Source organism: Anolis carolinensis, chromosome 6, assembly GCF_035594765.1.
Source record: "Anolis carolinensis isolate JA03-04 chromosome 6, rAnoCar3.1.pri, whole genome shotgun sequence".
NCBI lineage: Eukaryota > Metazoa > Chordata > Lepidosauria > Squamata > Dactyloidae > Anolis > Anolis carolinensis.
The window spans coordinates 107,292,189-107,310,800 of record NC_085846.1 but is presented as its reverse complement, the minus strand read 5'-3'; the positions used below and the strand labels follow the sequence as shown (position 1 = coordinate 107,310,800).

At 36.3% G+C, this 18,612-nt stretch overlaps 1 protein-coding gene across 14 annotated transcripts in view; it reads left to right on the top strand.

Annotated features, from left to right (window-relative positions):
- Nucleotides 1-18,612, top strand: part of zmynd11 (zinc finger MYND-type containing 11) — a 96,539-nt gene that overhangs the window by 8,666 nt on the left and 69,261 nt on the right. For 4 of the 14 annotated variants that reach the window (XM_008112297.3, XM_008112295.3, XM_016994239.2 and 1 more), the window contains exon 2: nucleotides 4,489-4,549. The exons of the other annotated variants lie outside the window; for them this stretch is intronic. The gene's annotated coding sequence lies outside the window, so the exon portion shown is untranslated. The remainder of the gene's footprint in view (nucleotides 1-4,488; nucleotides 4,550-18,612) is intronic. 14 annotated transcript variants of the gene reach the window in all.

The window sequence follows — 18,612 nt, the reverse complement described above, 5'->3', positions numbered from 1 at the left end:
TGTTTCTTTTGTCTCATGTCCTCAAATTGGGTAAAGATTCTTACACTTGTCTAATGCAATAATGTAATCTTCCTTCCACTGAACATAAAGCAACATAATATAAAGTATCTGAACATGCTTTGCTTTAAGTTATTTGATGAAAAAATTGTCTCCAGGAATTCTGATTACTATTGCTGTTGTTGTGTTCCTTTAAGTTGTGTCTGATTTATGGAAACTCTGTAGCAGACCTAACACTGGTTTCCTTGACAATATTTGTTTGGAGCAGGCTTGAAATTGCTGAGACCTAAAGCCATCCAGTGGGTTTCTATGGGTGAACAGGCATTTGAGCTGTGTTCTCCTGGATCCTAGTCTTACACACAAACTGCTATGCCACACTGGTTCTTTGATGATAATGATGATGATGAAGATGATCCAATTACTAGTATGTATTTTATTATATACTAGTTTCGGAACCCAGCAATGCCTAGGTTAGGGATTTGGTAAGGATAAACAGAAACAATCATTGTTTGGTTGTGGATTTTATTAATGGTCCTATTAGAAAATGCATCAGGATGTGGCTGAAATACAACTCCTATTATCCTCTGTCAATGCCCTTTGATTGTGGGTGAACTACTGTATACCTCCCAATATCATGTGTCAGTTCCCCCAACCCCTATCAGTTTATAAGTTGGTCATGTTGTGTCTGTGTGCCAAGTCTGGTCCAGATCCAATGTTGATGGGGTTCATAGGGCTCTTTGGATATGAATGGACTGCAACTCCCATCATCCTCTGTCATTCCCTCCTCTCCTAAGCTCTCTATTGGTCATGGGGGCGGGGTCTGTATGCCAAGTTTTGTTCAGATCCATTGTTGCCAGGAGTCACAGGGCTTTCTAGATGTGGGAGCCATCGTGGAAATCGCTCACAAAACTTAGATACATACATACATAAACACACATTTATTTTCACTTTTATTATATAGATTCTTGTTTTATTTTTATAATATGTATTGTATTGTATTATATTTGCATTATATTTTGTATTGGACTTCTGTTCGATCTTGCTTTTCAAAATGGGAGCTCACAATAACACTGAATAAAATGTATCATTAAAACAAACAAAAAAAGATCAAATATTAAAGCCTAAATTACCAGTCCCAACAAGGATAGGCTCACTGAATCGGTTACTGAACAGGGAGTCAACACTTATGTAAATCTCACTGCTTTAATAAATCTGTTCTGGTTGATACTAGCAATTGGATTTAATAAATAAAATTAAAGGTGTAATTTAAAAATCTCAATTAAAAAACAACAGCAATTTAACAGAGCAATCAATTGGTAACAAGGCTCTTCTTCAGTCATGAACTGGTTGCCAGATCCTGTCAGATTCATGTAAGTACAGTAGAGTCTCACTTATCCAAGCTAAACGGGCTGGCAGAAGCTTGGATAAGCGAATATCTTGGATAATAAGGAGGGATTAAGGAAAAGCCTATTAAACATCAAATTAGGTTATGATTTTACAAATTAAGCACCAAAACATCATGTTATACAACAAATTTGACAGAAAAAGTAGTTCAATATGCAGTAATATTATGTTGTAATTACTGTATTTACGAATATAGCACCAAAATATCACGATATATTGAAAACATTGACTGCAAAAATGGCTTGGATAATCCAGAAGCTTGGATAAGCGAGGCTTGGATAAGTGAGACTCTACTGTAGTACAGTTTTTTCCCCAAAGAGATAGTTTTGTTGATATATTATCTAGGGATACATCGTACTATAATTTTTTTCCTTCTATAAAAAAGTTGAAACTCATATTAAAGCAAATCTAGCTACTTTACATGTTTAAACTGTAATTCAAGTTAATGAAATGCCTATTTCCAAACTAATTATATATGAATTGTCTAAAACAGCAAGAATTAATAGAGTTTATAATAAAATTAAACTTTAGACATTTAAAAAGCTCATCACATCAAATATAGATCTTTTTATAACTATATTTCCCAAACAACAAATTAAATATATTCTGGGATCATAATAATACACAAAATTAGATCTGGATATTGCTTTCGTTAAATAATTTTTTAATGTTTGTTTTTCATATGATACTCAAATTCCATCATTTAAATCTTTATCAACATCTCTTATTTTAGCTGTTCAACAAACAAATATTAAATGAGGTGGAATTAGCAGCAAGGAATCGGGTGGGATCTGTTGAGGCATTTGAAATTACAGAGTTTTTTTAAAAAAGGATTGGATTTAAAAATATAAGAGACTGGATTAGGCTAAAGGCCTATGTGCCAGCAATATGTTCTCACGGTGATAAACCAGTTGCCTATGGAAAGCCCACAAGCAACATATGTATCAACAATACTCTTCTTGCTTTAGCTTTTCAACTGGATTGGTGGAAGTAGATTTGATTGCACCATTCAACAATGTTCTCTGACCCTCTGTGTACATTTCCAGGGTACTATGGAAGGAGATAACGATGAAGTCACCTTGTATTTGTCTAAAAATATGGAAACAATCCATGGCATTCCAGGATCCAATCCATCTCAGTATATTCTTTAGTCTTATGAAGTATACACCAGAACCATATCTATATTCATGTATTTTGTCCCCTCTTTTTAAAGGAGTACCATACCACTCTGGGACATCACCCAGTGCCTAGTCCTGAGAAAACATAGTAGCCATTTCAAGATACACAATATGTTTCTTAATCGTGGGATAAATGAACCTGCTTCCTTGCTAACAAGTGTGTAGGATCTTCTGGTCATTCATAAACTTGATTGGAAAGTTGTGTATAATTGTAAGGAGAACCTAATATTTGTTCAGATTCCTCACTGTTAGGCTGCAAATGTAGATGGAGAGTTAAAAAGATCATATAGGAAAGAATAGTTCAATACGCAGTAATGCTATGTAGTAATTACTGTATTTACGAATTTAGCACCAAAATATCACGATGTATTGAAAACATTGACTGCAAAAATGCATTGGATAATCCAGAATGTTGGATAAGTGAGACTCTGCTGTATTAAACTCTTTCAAAAGAGCAGAAGACAATGGCAAGATGCTTCTGAACACATATTGTCTAGGGTTCCCATAAGTCAGAAATGACTTGAAGAATTATAACAAGAGTATTTATGTTATTGGTTGTAGCCTTTGAATTTCTATAATTTTAGGAATGCTTGTGATAGCTAGTAGTCTGATTCATTTGTAATAGGAATAAATCCATGTTATTAGACATGTGTATCAAGTGATATTGACTGTATAACTGAGACAATATCTATGCATTAATGGATACTGCAATGTTATGTACATTATCTTGATGTACTGGAAATCAGGTGGATTAAACCAAATAAATACAAAATAACTGGTTCTACTATGTAATGAGCCTCATCCAAGAATTTTTGGAATTGAGAAGCCTCCACATGCTGTAGTACCTGGGAAGATTGGAGACTGGTCTATAGTTGTCAAGTTCTATCCAGGGAAGACTTCTTTTAGAAGGCCACAACCTGCTTTGAGGCATGCTGGAGCAGTGCCTTGATGATTAGCAGAAACATACATTGGCTATAGCATAATTTGGCTTATGATATTTTGTTCTTCATTCTTCCTCAACCTCCCCCTCCAAATGAGCAATAATATGTCTGCCACTGAGATTTTAGCTTACTTGGCAGACTATATTTTATGTATCAAATGCTGTTTGAGATATATTTAGATTTTTATATTGATTTGTCTTAGTTTTATTCTGGAAATATTTGTTGTAAATTCACTACTACTACTGATTCAGAGTAAATATTGCACCAAAGAAAATGTCTTAATATGTATCCATCTCACGTGTTTCATGCTGCTTATTCATTTGGCCGTGCAAGTATCACATCCCATCTCAGCTTTACTCTTGTCTACTTATGATGTGCATAATTTCATGTGAAATTAAGAAGAAATTCCTTCGAGATAGTAAAAATCCATTTTCTTTTTATGGCACTGCCTTTGCAATGTGCAGTAATACTCCTGTTATTTTTAAAGAAAAAGCACTAGACAGTTTTCTTGACAAATTGTGTTTGGCAATCATTTAATTAAAGGACATTTCATACAACATTTCGGCTATTCGGTAATAGAAGGCATAATGCAAAGTCATTTGATGAAAGTACTGGGGAGGGGGAGGAAATCTTGAATAGAGTTAGGATTGGTTTACAACTTGCTAGGACATATGTTTCTAGTACATGAGTATCACACTTTTCTACCATCAAGGAATTTCCAATATTCCTTGGAAATTTATTTGGACTTTAATGAAACTAGCTTCATTAAGTTCAATGTTCTATATGCTTTCAAATCATATCTTGGAACCAATGATGAAAGCTGTCATTGAATTAAATCCAGCTGCTAGTTCTAATTAGAGTAGGGTCATGGTTAAGTTTTACGTTGACAATGATTCAGTAGTCTACTATAGTTTGGGCTAAAAATTGGATTTCAATTGTTCATTTTTTTCTATGGTTTCTGATGATAGATGCATCAATGAAGATATTTATTGGTGAGGATATCAGGATTCAATGCTCTTTCTCAACTTGGTAAGCGGACCTAAATGTTTTCTACAGTTACAAACAGAACTTGTTTTACAAACAGAAATGCCCACAGTGCACACTTACAAGTTGCAGCATACCTGTAACAACAACAACAGCAACAACAACAACAACAACAACAACAACAACAACAAGTTAATTCTTATATCCTGCCACCATCTCCCCGAAGGGACTCGGGGCGGCTCACACAGGGACAAGCCAAAACAATAACACAGGTTAAAATACAATCCAAGAGTTAAAACAATATAAACAACATAAGTATAAATAAACAGATAAAACACAACATTATCTTTAAAACCTGGCCATAGATACTGCATATGCAGAGGGAAGCTTGTGCAAGAATCAGCAGGGTCATAGAAAGTATAGGGACAATCAGAGATGGGGCAGATGGATGCCCCATGTTTAGATTCTTTGTACATTTTTGAGTACTGTACTTATTTTTGGTTTATGATCAAAACCCTTTAAACTGTAAATCATCCCTTGGAAAAAAATCTTAGGTTTCTGGATAACTTCAACAGAAGGGCAGATTAGGAAAGGGATATGTGTCTATTTTTATCAAAATTATATCCCCCAAGCAATGGGATTTTTCCTGCCATTTTTCACCGCTATCCAGGCATTGAGATGTGGGCAGTATGATATCAGCTTGGTTATTTTTTATCAGTATGGGGTTTTCTGAATGTTGATGTGATGCTAGCATAGAAATCTGGAAAATTTGCAAGCACCGACTGATTTAATGAGGATTTTATGTTAGTTTGAATTTTCTTTACAGCTGTTTGGAGGCCCATTTGAAAACTTAAATTAAAGCAGCCATTTGATTTATATATTAATTAAAAGTAATTTTATTTTATGTGCCTACAGAATATAAACATTCAGAACAAAAGATATGAAATGGATACACCCCTTAGATTTTCCTTCATTTCATTTAATCAGAGTAAAATTATTGAGTAAATCTTAAATTTTGTTTTCTTATGACATTATTCCTATGACATTATTATGATACTTTGCTGTTTCCTACTATGCTTACAAAGCAGAACAATTTAAAGATTTAATAGCTGTAAATGATAGCCTTTGTTAACCCAGCCTTACCCTTCTGGAAATTAATAAATTGAGTTATAGACCTGCAACTCTGGTTTTTCAGTATTTACAAAAATGTGCAGGCCTTGTTATGAAATTTACTCATATTGTTATGTTGGCAGCAAAATCAAGAAAAGAAGGCTAAGATTACCATTTTACCATAGATTCTGAAATGTTTGCTTCCATTTTCCAGGATAATTTAGGTAGCTATGATACAGTGTAGTAAGAAAGTTGACTACATATTAGTTTGACCATATATGCACATTCATAATAGAAAAATGATTTTTTTTGTTAAATATTATCTGGCTTAACACATGATAGATAAAACCTCCAGGGATATTTTCAGGATTACAGAACATGATGCAATGTGGGTGACAATTCTGTACATCAGCAACAGTAGCCAAATCTTTCTGTTGGTGTACTCTTAGCTGACTAACATCATGACTGTTACTGTAAACTTATGGAAAAGACAGGAATCCCTATGTAGAAAGTTAGTTTGATAGCTGCCTGGACTTTTTGTCATTTGCATGGCTGCTGGCCATGGGTGGAATGAGCATTTATCTTTAGGCCATTAAAAGATTTGCAGTGAAAAAAAGCAGATGTGGCTTTATCTTGTTGTTGTTGTTGTTGTTGTTGTTGTTGTTGTTGTTGTATTTATTTATGCCCTGCTTTATCTCCCCAAAGGGGACTCAAAGCAGACTGACATAAAAGCATTAATATACAATTTAAATCCTAGGTGTGGACTGGACAATATGCAGAAAATTGGTTCCTACTCCTGTTGCCCACCTGTATTGATCAATTTTTGTCAAGCATGATTCACTTTTGTATCTGAATGATGAAATAACAGATATGGATAAAACTGTAGGTTCAGTATCATAGCTAAACTGATTCGTCCATGGCTTTTATCTATTTGCTTGGTGTTAGATTTTAGAAATGTCCTCATTCATATTTTTCTTAAGTAGAGCGGGGCTAGTTTGCTGAGCTTAATCATAGTTTTTTGTATTTTCATAATTTTAAATAGGGCCAATACAACACTGGCAAATTTTGCTATGGTAAAGTGTTGGTTCTTCAGTAAGAATAAAATTGCATTTGTGTAAAAACTTGATAGTAAAAATTATTCAGTCACCAGAAAAATCTTTCAGCTTTGATCATCTTAGAGCTAGGACATAAGTCTTGTAGAGGACAGTGTGATCCTCTTCTCACAGTTCATAAGGTTTTACATTCTCCTTGTTCCTGTCAACCAATTTCACTCTTACACTTGCCTTTTTATTGATAGATGCTTGATTGACTTAACTGATAGCTAAGAAAATTAACATATTGTTCTGAAGTTAGCACTGAATAGGTCCACATGATGGCTGTATGTGTCTGTTGAGAAGAGTTGAATTTTCTTCATCTTGGCCTGACATGGAATACTTGAACTTTGCCTGGGATGAAGTGTCATCTACAATTATCTTTCTGAGACCTTGGTTTGAGACAGATACAAGAGAAAAGGGGAAGAAGTCTATGCACCATACTCTGTGTGTGTGTGTGTGTGTGTGTGTGTGTAGAATAAAATACAACATATCCTATTGGCAATAGATCCCATCTGGCTCTGCACACTAAGCAGGATCAGCTTTGATCACTACTTGAAGGGGAGACCACTAATGAATATCATGTGCTGTAGAACGGAATTGGCAAAGCAACCTCTGAATATTCCTTACCTAAGGAGACTGAAATTTGTAGGGTCTCCATAAGTTGATAGGCAACTTAAAGGCACACACATACAAAATACTGCAAGTTGTTTTTGTTCTTACTTATAATTAAAATATTCAAAATCCCTGTTGCTCTGAGAGTTAGTTTATTTTTTTAATGGTATGCAGACACTATAGCTGCAGGGTATGAAGCTGAAGGGGAATGTTTAAAATAAATAAGCATCATAAGTTGAACAGTAGAAGGAAGAGACTAGGGAAGAAAAGTTTAAAACCAAATTCAGTCCTTGCAAATTCATAAAAACATTTGACAACCAGCCTGTAACTAAATGAAAACTTTCAGATGATGGACTTCTTGGACCATTGAGCCAAATCTAATTTGGTAGAGACTATTGTCAATACAGTCAGTCCTTCATATTCACCCGTACTTTATTCATGGATTCAACCAACTATATTTTGGAAATACATATTTGGGGGAGGGCACAAAAAAGCAAACAATTGACTTTTCTGCATGCTGAACATTACGCTGATGTGTAAACATCCCCTGTGTAGCTTTCTGCCATTTTACAGATTCTTATGCTTTCTTGTACTTTTACTACACCTCTGTGTATAATGGGACTTGAGCATCCATGGATTTTGCTATCAACCAAACCTTAGCTGACTTTGAGGGCCTCCTGTGTTACCTTGTGCATCTTCCTGACGACAGTGGGATGAAGATTTCATATAAGGAGTTGGCTCTTGGACTGCAAAATTGAGATTCCTTTCCTCAGAATTAGAATACTTAGATATTACAAATTTTCTTTGGCTGCACATTATGTGCCTTTGCATTGCATGCAAAAACCTAAAGAAAATCTTGTGTTTCCCATTCCAGGAGAAGGATGGCATTTAAATTAAACTCAAAGAGTGTATTTATGCATACTGGTGGTCAGCCTTACAAAACTCATCAAATGATTTGCTTAATGCGCCAGTGGTATACACATTTGGTTGCCTGGATTTGAAGAACTAAACTGTGTTAACCCTAAGAGCAGACAAAGAAACATTTATGAGGCCTGTTAAGGATTGGAAGACTGAATGATAGAGATAAAGACAGAAAGAAAGAGAAAGTGAACAAAAAGAAAAAGAGAGAACATAGTGGAAGAAAGAAGGCATGGTTGGAAGGAAAGAAGGCATTTCTAACCTAGTCAAAGTTGTTGCAAACTGAACAAATAGTGCAATAGACTAGGGCTATGAAAGTGGCTATCTATGAGCCTATGCCAGTCCAAGAGCCATCAGCCGTTGCTTGCTGGAGACTTTCCAACAGAAACAGTTGTGTCCTAGAAACGAAAATGTATACTAGATTTTGGCATTTGGGGTGAAAAATCTAGTGTATTGGGAGTGGGGTAGCAGGTTTGGGCTAATGTAAAATGACTTCTTTTACTATTATTAGTAAATGATATAGTTCACTTTCCTACTATATAATGAATGATGAGTGATATTATAAAGTGCCTCATTTTACCAAACAAAAGCAAGTGGAAACGTCTAGCTTCTCTGTGTGATTTTTGAACTGGATTTTGGAACACAATTATTTGGGCTTGAACATTTCCTTGGAAATGCAAAATTAGGCCAGAATATATGAGTGAACCCTGCCTATTTTGAAAAGAAAAGAAAAATAATGAAACAGAGACAATTAGATTACCAACCAAACACTTTGATCAGTAATTGAAATAGTTTTTTTGTACTACAGCCATGGTAGTTGCTAGACTTTAGGAGTTATAGTCCATAAGCAACTTTTCTCAGCTCCATTTTGTTTATGTGTGAATTTACTATGAGATGGGGTGATTTATTTTGCCATAGATGGCTTTAAAGGAGATCTGACAATTTATTAAAAATATGTTTGTTTACCAAGAAGGCTAAATAAGACTCAGAGGCAGTATGCTACTGAATACGTCACTATAAGACAACGTCAGCAGAAACCTTTGTACCCTTTATGTGCGTTCTCAATTTAGGAATCTGTCATTACTGATTATCTAATACATGTTGAATAGAATATCACACTTGACAAATGTATGTTGACATACAAGCAGAGAGCATGAAAAACTGGAGTCCGTGTTATAGGGTAAGTACAATAAGCTATTGAGTATTAGAGTAGACTACTCGGACTGTATTTCCCTATATAAATCTCCCTAAATTGTAAGCCTTTGGGGATTCCACCACTATACTAGACATGATTGTTATATACACACAATTGCGCCGCTCCCCCCAGTGGCTGCTCTGAGGCTTCAGGAGCTGTCCTTCTAACAGTATGTAAACATCTATTTATTTATTAATCAGCTTGCTTTCAGAAGACATTATAAATGGGAAGGATGCTGTACTTTTCTTCAATAACACTTCACTCCATAACTGTTAGGGCTCAGCAAGATGTTGGGGATTTCTCAGAGAACAAGAGGGATGATGGGTTTCCTATTGAGGAGTCTGTGTGTGATCAGGGCGAATTGCAGGTCTTAGTTCAAGCAGTAGAAAATGAGACAGAGGAGGATGTTTTGACTTCCAATGTCCGTTCCTTAGCAACAGGGGAAAAGTCCATTTCTCATGAGAATCGGCTTTCAACTGATGGGGAGTTTTCCTGCGATATCAGATTAGGTCTTCGTCAGGAGGGAGTGAAAGATAGATTAATTAGGCGGTCAGACAGACTCTGTGGAAAGACCTTGAAATCCAGCAGGTGTGTGAGACATGATCTCATGGCGTCTTGGTCGGGTTTGGGCTTAAATTGAGTGATGTTGACTTGGTGTCTCAGAGTCGACAAGGATGCCAAACAATTCAAGTTCCTGTTTAGTTCGCAAGTTCATGATTCAAGTTTCCTGGGTTACCTATGTACCTTGAAGAGTTTTGCCTTGGAAAAAGTTCCTGCTTTAATGCTTATGGATTTATGCATGTGATCTTGACTTCCTTGATTTCATGTACTTTGCCATTTTTGGATTCCTGTACTTTTATATATGGACTACTATTGTTTTATAACTGCTTTTTTATTGCTCTTTTGGAAAATACCTGCTTTTCTTAATAAACGGTTGTAGTTAGTACTACTGGGCTCTAGTGTGTGCTGGGTTAAAAGGGTGCCCCAAGGCTAGAGTGCAACAATATCAACTTGGTTAAAAGACTATATAGCCAAAGAAAGTATAGTCCTAGTGTGTGTTTGAAGCCTAGACCTTTATGATGATAGTGACATGCAGTCTAATGTTCAACTGTTTTAGACTAGACTTATACCTAGAGAACGTCTGCCAATATGTGAAATTTCCTTATACTGAATCTGATCATCAATCACATCTAAACCCAGGACTCTCTAATTTGACTGGCAGTGCCTTTCCAAAAGCTTGGGTAGAGATATGGCTGGCAGATGATAACGTTTATCATAGTCCAGCTGGAGGTCACCTATTATGCATACTTTTTCCTAATAAGCTCTAGTTTACTAGACTTTCTCCGTCTCTCTGTGGTCTGGCAATTGTTTATATTTTTAACATATCAGTTTCCAAGGAAATGGTGGTTTGGTTTTAAAGCAAGTTAAATTATTACTGAAATTGACAAAGGGGGTGGGGAAAGAAAAAGATAAATCTTTGTATATGAAAACTTAACATGAAGTAAGACCTATTGAGGGAGAGGGAATTTTGAGCAGCCTGTATTAGCATTGTGTTTTAAGTCAACGATTTCAATCAATTTTGAGAAATTTCTGGAACAAATCTGCAAGCTAGTTGGTTATAACAAGATGTCACAACATTTATAAAAGTTGTAACCATTATAAGATACTAGTGTGTAGCCAAATAAAATCTGTACAGTCTAAGAGCAGAATACAATCCTACACTATCTGTTTTTGTCCATCCGATTCAATGCAGCTTCCTCAGGCCTGCACTGGTTCTTCAGTGTCTTTGGTGGATATACATTGTAGCTGAAAATATACATTAAAACAGGGATTTTATGTAGAAAGGTCAGGTGTTTCATCCATTTCATTTAAGATTTTCTTCCTTTCCTTCCTTTCCTTGTCAATAAATGGACAGTTAGATGACATCCAATATAGTCTTCCTAGTAAAGGGTGTTTGAGAGTCTTGGAACAGCCATAAGGTAAAGGTTTTCCCCTGACGTTAAGTCCAGTCATAACCGACTCTGGGGGTTGGTGCTCATCTCCATTTCTAAGCCGAAGAGCCGGCGTTGTCCGTAGACACCTCCAAGGTCATGTGGCTGGCATGACTGCATGGAGCGCCGTTACTTTCCCGCCTTAGCGGTACCTATTGGTCTACTCACATTGGCATGTTTTCAAACTGCTAGGTTGGCAGGAGCTGGGGCTAACAGCGGGCGCTCATTCCGCTCCCGGGATTTGAACCTGCCACCTTTTGGTCCGCAAGTTCAGCAGTTCAGCGCTTTAACGCACTGTGCCACCAGGGGCCAGCCATAGAGAAGCCCTTTCCCATGTTTTGTATATGTAAAAGGTTATCAAGTAAGGTGACTTGAAGAATGTTTAATGTTCACCCAGCACTTTCCAGAAATAGATGTGGTAGTTTCAGGCAAAAATGCATTTCTCTATAATTTGAAAGAATCATTTTGATTATTCTAAATTTGTCACTGCTCTGTGCCTTCAAGTTATTTCTGATATATGGTGAAGCTATATTCTACCATTTCATGTGAAAGCTCCCTGAGGTGACTTCTGACCAAAAGTGGAAAAAATACAACACAGAACAGTGAAACAGCAACAAATAAGAGGTAGTAACAAAGAGAAAATCAAATCCTGCAAAATATGTATAACCCCCTAAATATATTAAGAGGGTTTCAAATGGCTTCCAAGATACCATTAATTCCTCTCAGAACAAAAGCTGCAAAAGAAATGATTGTTTTCTGCTATGGAAGGGAGACCCAAGGATATGTGCACCACTGTGAAAAAAGACCTGTTTCAGTGTAATTCAAATGATGAGGAAATAATAAAGCTAGCCTTCCAAGACACATCTTGGGAAGTGAGTGGTAGCCACTTTTCTAGCACAATGGTCACAAAAATAATGTTCATGCATCGTGGAGAGGGGTTATGGCAGCACCAGTAACCCTGACATTTTTCTACAGTATTTCTACAGGAAAAAGAGCAGCCTTGCCTAACATTTTCTGCCTGGCTTTTAATGATTGTTTTTCATTCTGGTTTGGCCCTCTTGCCTAAATGATTACTCACCGTTTTCATTAATAAATATTACTTAGCTGCTAAAATGTTCTTCAATATTTAAGCAGAAAATGTGATATACTTACACACATTAGCAATGCCTAATTAATTACTTTATGTGCTTCCATCCATTAATAATACATTAATATCTAACCATAATCTCTTAAATAATACCAATCTGAATGCATTTTTGAAGTTTATGTCATACACTTATAATCAGTATTTAAAGTGTATTGATGAAAACATGTTAGAAATTTAAAACTGTGCGAGATTATTTGGTTTTCCCTGGTGGTTGAAAAAAAAAAAACCCAGAACAGTTTGTCTCTGGGATTTCACTGAATAGAGGCTATTTCTAGTAATTACTGTGCCAATCTTTTGCTGAATTGATGGAATAGTGGAATAAGTTTCTTGGTTTACTGCTTTTTACTGCAGCTCCCAAATTGCAGGAGGAAGTGTCGTATTTTTTGAAATGCTGTGTTTGTCTCCCACCTTCCTCACATGCTTAAACAATGGCTCCAGTTCATGTATTTTTGGTTGCTGGCCCTAGTACTACTAAAGATAAATCACTAAAATGGCACCATTTTGCATTTCTGGTTGATAATGAATTGGTGACAGATATTTCTAAATTCCACTTTGAACGTTCACTTATAGTCTCATTTAATTATGTAAAGCATTGTAACTAATCACTGCACTTTCAAAGATCTCACTTGAACAGGAATGTCAGCTGCGGTGATCTGGCTGGATTCCAGGCTTGGTAATTATGTTCTGCTATTCTGAATGCCTTTTGCATTTTCAACAGGGTGTTATGACGATTATTTATTTACACAGAAATGCATATGAATGCTGGCTGTTTGCAGTTCAATGCTGTTTTCTGCACAGAATAGCAAAATCCTGCCCCTCCAGAATCATTTAATATTTTATGCACAAAAAAGAGAAAAATGCTAAGTGGGGCATAATTTAATAGGTATTTGAGAACAGGTGGGATTTCAGAAGAGTGTAATGGGGAAATGGAGGGTGTGTGGCATATGGGAATGCAATCCCATTACAAAACAGTGGAAGAATACATTGAGGAAGAAAGACGAGAACACAATGGTAACCATTAAAGATGAAATGGAAGAGAACAAAAGAAATGGGAGGGGGAAGGGAGTGTCTAGCTGTATAAAAATTGCTAGAATGTACTGCATAAATGTGGCACTTGCTTGTATTAACCACTTACACCAATCCACTCAATTTCCAGGCGTGGCTCCATCCGTGCATGGTGGAGGGATAACTATTACACACAAATGATATTTACAATACTTTCCATACAAAAGATTTTCCAATTTTTTTAGCTTTATTAATGTGTCCTCATTTTAATTGGCTGATTCCAAATTTGCTTTCACCTGAGTGAGGCATTAAAACCAAGGGTAGAATTCTGACAAGAGCTTCATAACAAAGCAAATTTTCTTTAGGATTCATGGGATTTAATCAATTTTGACGAAACTTTGAGGGAAAATTAATATTCTAATATTCAGAAGATATTTAGAATTCTAAGTCTGAAAATGACAATTGTACTCGGTTGCAGTTTATTTCAGGAAAGAGTGCAAAGTGAATTGGGCAGTTCGTGTTGTTTTTGTTGTGTGCGTTCAAGTCATTTTCAACTTACGATAACACTAAAGTTAACCTATTATAGGGTTTTCTTGGCAAGCAAGAGAGCTTTGCCCACTGCCTTCCTCAGAGGCTGAGAGAATGTGACTTACCCAAGGTCACCCTGATGGTCTCATGGCTAAGCAGATATTTGAACTCTGGTCCCTAGAGTCATAGTCCGGTGCTCAAACCACTATACCACTGAATATTAAAAGTTAAAATTTAGTTGTATAAACCAGACCATTTTAGTGGTGTTTTGTCCATTTGAAATGTAAAAATCCAAAATGGCTCCTGAAATAATTGTATCCCTGTTAAAATGCACCTTTTATGAGATACTCTTAGCTGTACATTGCTGTGACATCTAATGTTATAAGATTATGATTTTTTTAAACGTAAGGTTTGCATTATATGAATAGCATGAAACGTGTTTTCATCAGTCTAATTTAAATACAGACAATCCCCAAGTTCCGAACAAGATAGGTTGTAGGTTTATTCTTAAGCTGAGTTTGTATGTAAGTCATTTATGTATTTTTAAGTGTAACTCCAGCCAAATATATGTACAGTAGAGTCTCACTTATCCAACACTTGCTTATCCAACGTTCTGGATTATCCAATGCATTTTTGTAGTAAATGTTTTCAAACTATCGTGATATTTTGGTGCTAAATTCGTAAATATGGTAATTACTACATAGCATTACTGCTTATTGAACTACTTTTTCTGTCAAATTTGTTGTATAACATGATGTTTTGGTGCTTAATTTGTAAAATCATAACCTAATTTGATGTTTAATAGGCTTTTCCTTAATCCCTCCTTATTATCCAACATATTCGCTTATCCAACGTTCTGCCTGCCCGTTTACATTGAATAAGCGAGACTCTACTGTATTTGGATAGCATAAGGATGGATTAACACCCCTGTGGTGTTTGTTTTGCTGTCTGTGCCCCTGTTTAGAAGACTTCACCTCACTTTCTGTCCCTGTGATAATTGGATTTTATGGAAACAAAGATTGGTGACAAAGCTTCAGTGGAAACATTTTTTCCCATGATAACTCTTATAGGAATGATTTTCCCTTCCTAGGGATAGTGTTCTCTTGCTTCCTGTTGTCTCGCCCCCATTCTTAACTATAAGTTGTTTGTAAGTTGGAAGTTTGTAACTCAGGGACTATCTATACTATATAATTAATGCACTTTGTCATAACTTTAACTGCCATTACTCAATGCTATGGAATTATGGGGGTGATAGATTTACAGGGTGTTTAACCTTTTCTGCCATAGTGCTGGCGCCTCACCAAACTACAAGTCTCATGCTCTCTTAGCATTGAACCATGACAGGTAAGATGGCGTCAAACTACATTCATTCTACTCTGTAGATGCACCCTAATTTTTGTTATCTCAAACCCTGAGGACTGAACATTAGAAATGACTTCTTGCAAAGCATCATCTCTATCTTCAAGACCACTGGCTTTGAGACTCATTGATTTTATTCTATAACTTGTCAAGTATATAGAAAACAATAAGAAGGCAGAAGATTTATGATTATAGATTTCCAAAGAAATCTATAATCATAAAGTGTGAAAATGTAAAGACTATTTACAAAGCAAACTGAGTTGTATTTTTGGAACTTTTAACTGAAAACGCTATTTCTTTGTGCTGTTTCCTTTGCAATTTGGCTTTTTGCCCAGATTACATGTTTCCCTAATGATAGTGGTTTGATCCAGAGCAGTAGAGCATGAGCGAGGAAACATGCTTTGCACGTGCATCAACAAGATGAAAGGTCTAATTAAATGGGTGTTGCATGCATTTGAATTGAATATAAGCAATCCCAGATCTGTACACTACAATCAAATGCTGCCAATGAACAACTCTTTTCTCTTTACATGGTGGACTGCCCGATCCACTTCAGAATGTATAGTCTTGAGTTGCTTGTTTGAATAATAGTAGGAACAACATGCTGTGTGTTTTCCCACGAGTGAAAATGTAGGAAAACCTTGAATGAGGGCACTTTGAATATGAAAAATGGGAAGCAAATATATTTTTGTTTTAAGCCCCCAATAATCTGAAAGATTGAAACAGCAAGTCATGTGGTGTTAATATTATTTTAATAAGAGGGTTGTTTTCATCTTTGTATATCATAAGGTATGGCTGTAACCTATGGCTGCTTTTTTGGGAATCTCACTCAACATACATGGATTTGTGTTACATGCCTAAAAGAGATATTCGTCAAAAGAAAACCTTGGCCAGGATCCTGCTGGTCTGCCAATAGCCATGGTGGAAAGAAGGAAACACCACTGTAGTGAGGAAAATAAATCGCCAGTAGTATACTGGGAGAGGGAGGCTGCCATCTCCAAATCACCCATTTCTTGAATATTTGGCTTGGAGTGGGGCGGGGGGTGAGTGGGTGGGTCACAAGGCAGTATGGGAAGAGTGATTTAGACTGTCTAAGGCAGTAATTCTCAACCTGTGGGTCTCCAGGTGTTTTGGCCTACAATTCCCAGGAATCCCAGCCATTTAACCAGCCTACGTCATGAACTGACACACAGATTTATAACACACAATAAACATGCATCATTTACAAAATATATTCCTTCTACCATCTTAAAATCTTAAATGCCAAAGACCAAATTTTCTTGAAATTCTTTAGTTTTCCTCCTGTTACATTATATTTGTTGGAAATATTCATCTACTAGCAGGCTTTAAATTTTGATTGGGAACTTTTCTAAAAGTTTTATGGTTTGTTAGTATTTGCTTACATACTAGTGCACTGGATAGATTTTCTTTTACAAAACTTCCTGTTGAAAACCCACACACTTTTAAAAACAGCATTCCTGCCCGTAGGTCTTTAGGAATACAAGACAGCATATAATATTTAAAAGAGTTAACAGTTCATTAAACAACTTTTAACTTACACCTAGAAATATAACGTTTCTAAAAAATAAAAAATAAAAATTATATTAGGAGTCCCGGTGGCAAATTAGGAGCCCTGGTGGCGAAGCACTGAGCCGGAGACCGCAAGGTCCCAGGTTCAAACCCCAGGAGCGGCGGGAGCGGCCGCTGTTAGCTCCAGCTCCTGCCAACCTAGCAGTTCGAAAACATGCCAATGTGAGTAGATCAATAGGTACCGCTCCAGCAGGAAGGTAACGGCGCTCCATGCAGTCATGCCGGCCACGTGACCTTGGAGGTGTCTACGGACAACGCCGACTCTTTGGTTTAGAAATGGAGATGAGCACCAACCCCCAGAGTCAGACATGACTGGACTTAACGTCAGGGGAAACCTTTACGTTTACCTTTAAAAAAAATTATATAGCAGACAGCACTTTTCCTGGGAATGTAAACAGTGTTGAAAACAATTCTGAAGTAATGTTAGTATTACGGAAGTACTGCAGCTGGCCCTCCTCCCCATATTTTAGGTTTTGACTTTTGCAGATTTGATTATTCGTGGATTTAATTAATATGTTCATTCTACAAATCTGTAGGTCCTCCAATGTGATTCTCTGGTCAGCTTCCAGTGGAGACCCTATATTCCTAGAGAGGAGTTCTCTTTGAAAATCTCTATGCCTTCCAGCATGACTGAGGAGGCATTTTTGTTCATTGTTCCAGTAGTCTTTCGGATGCTGAAACCATTCAGTCTGTCTGCTTGATCTCTTGGGGCATTTTATTTCGACAAAGCTTATATGTTACTTTTTTTTGTCAACAAATGGGAATGCAGAAGTATACACAGATATACAGATTTCCCCCCCCCCCTTCTTTCCTATATAAATACAGAGTTGCTTTCTTTTGTATGCAGATCCAACCAAATATGCACAGTACATTGCTAGCATCCAAATATACTGTACTTTTAATTCTGATATCTAAAACAAATAAATCTATCAATTTAATGGCCATGTGTTGTCAAATATACCTATCAGCTTGGTTCTCCTGTCAATAAATAGCTTTTGAAGGAAGGGGAAAGCTTTTGTCTCTCTGCTTAAGACATAGGTATGACTTTTTATGACTTTCCACTCTAAATCTCTGAAGAAACAGCTATTTTCTTCATGGAACAAGACTTGGAAAAAAGGCCTGGCAGATCTTAAGATGAACAAACTCAGATTAAGAGTGTTGTCTGTTTGACATTTGTTTAAAGAGACCACTGGCATTTCCAGAAACACATTCTACATTGATGATAGGATAAAATACTTCCCTATAACTAATCAAATTTGCTTAATCATGACTTAATAGAAATGAAAGTATATTGCATGTAGTTTTGTTTAAAACCTTCCCAGCAGTGTGTTTTGAATCTTGAAATATCAGTCCATGTCATTTCTGTTGTTGCTTCCCCTCTGATACAGAGTCAATTTGGATTGCTTTCTTTGTGAAAAAGCTGTATTATTTCACATTCTATAATCAGCCTTCTCCTTGTATGAATCATGTAAACATTGGTGTTCACTTTTGCCTTCTTTTTGGTAACTGATAATAGTGATGGTTTTTCACATCAGAAGATATGAAAACCTGAGGATTTT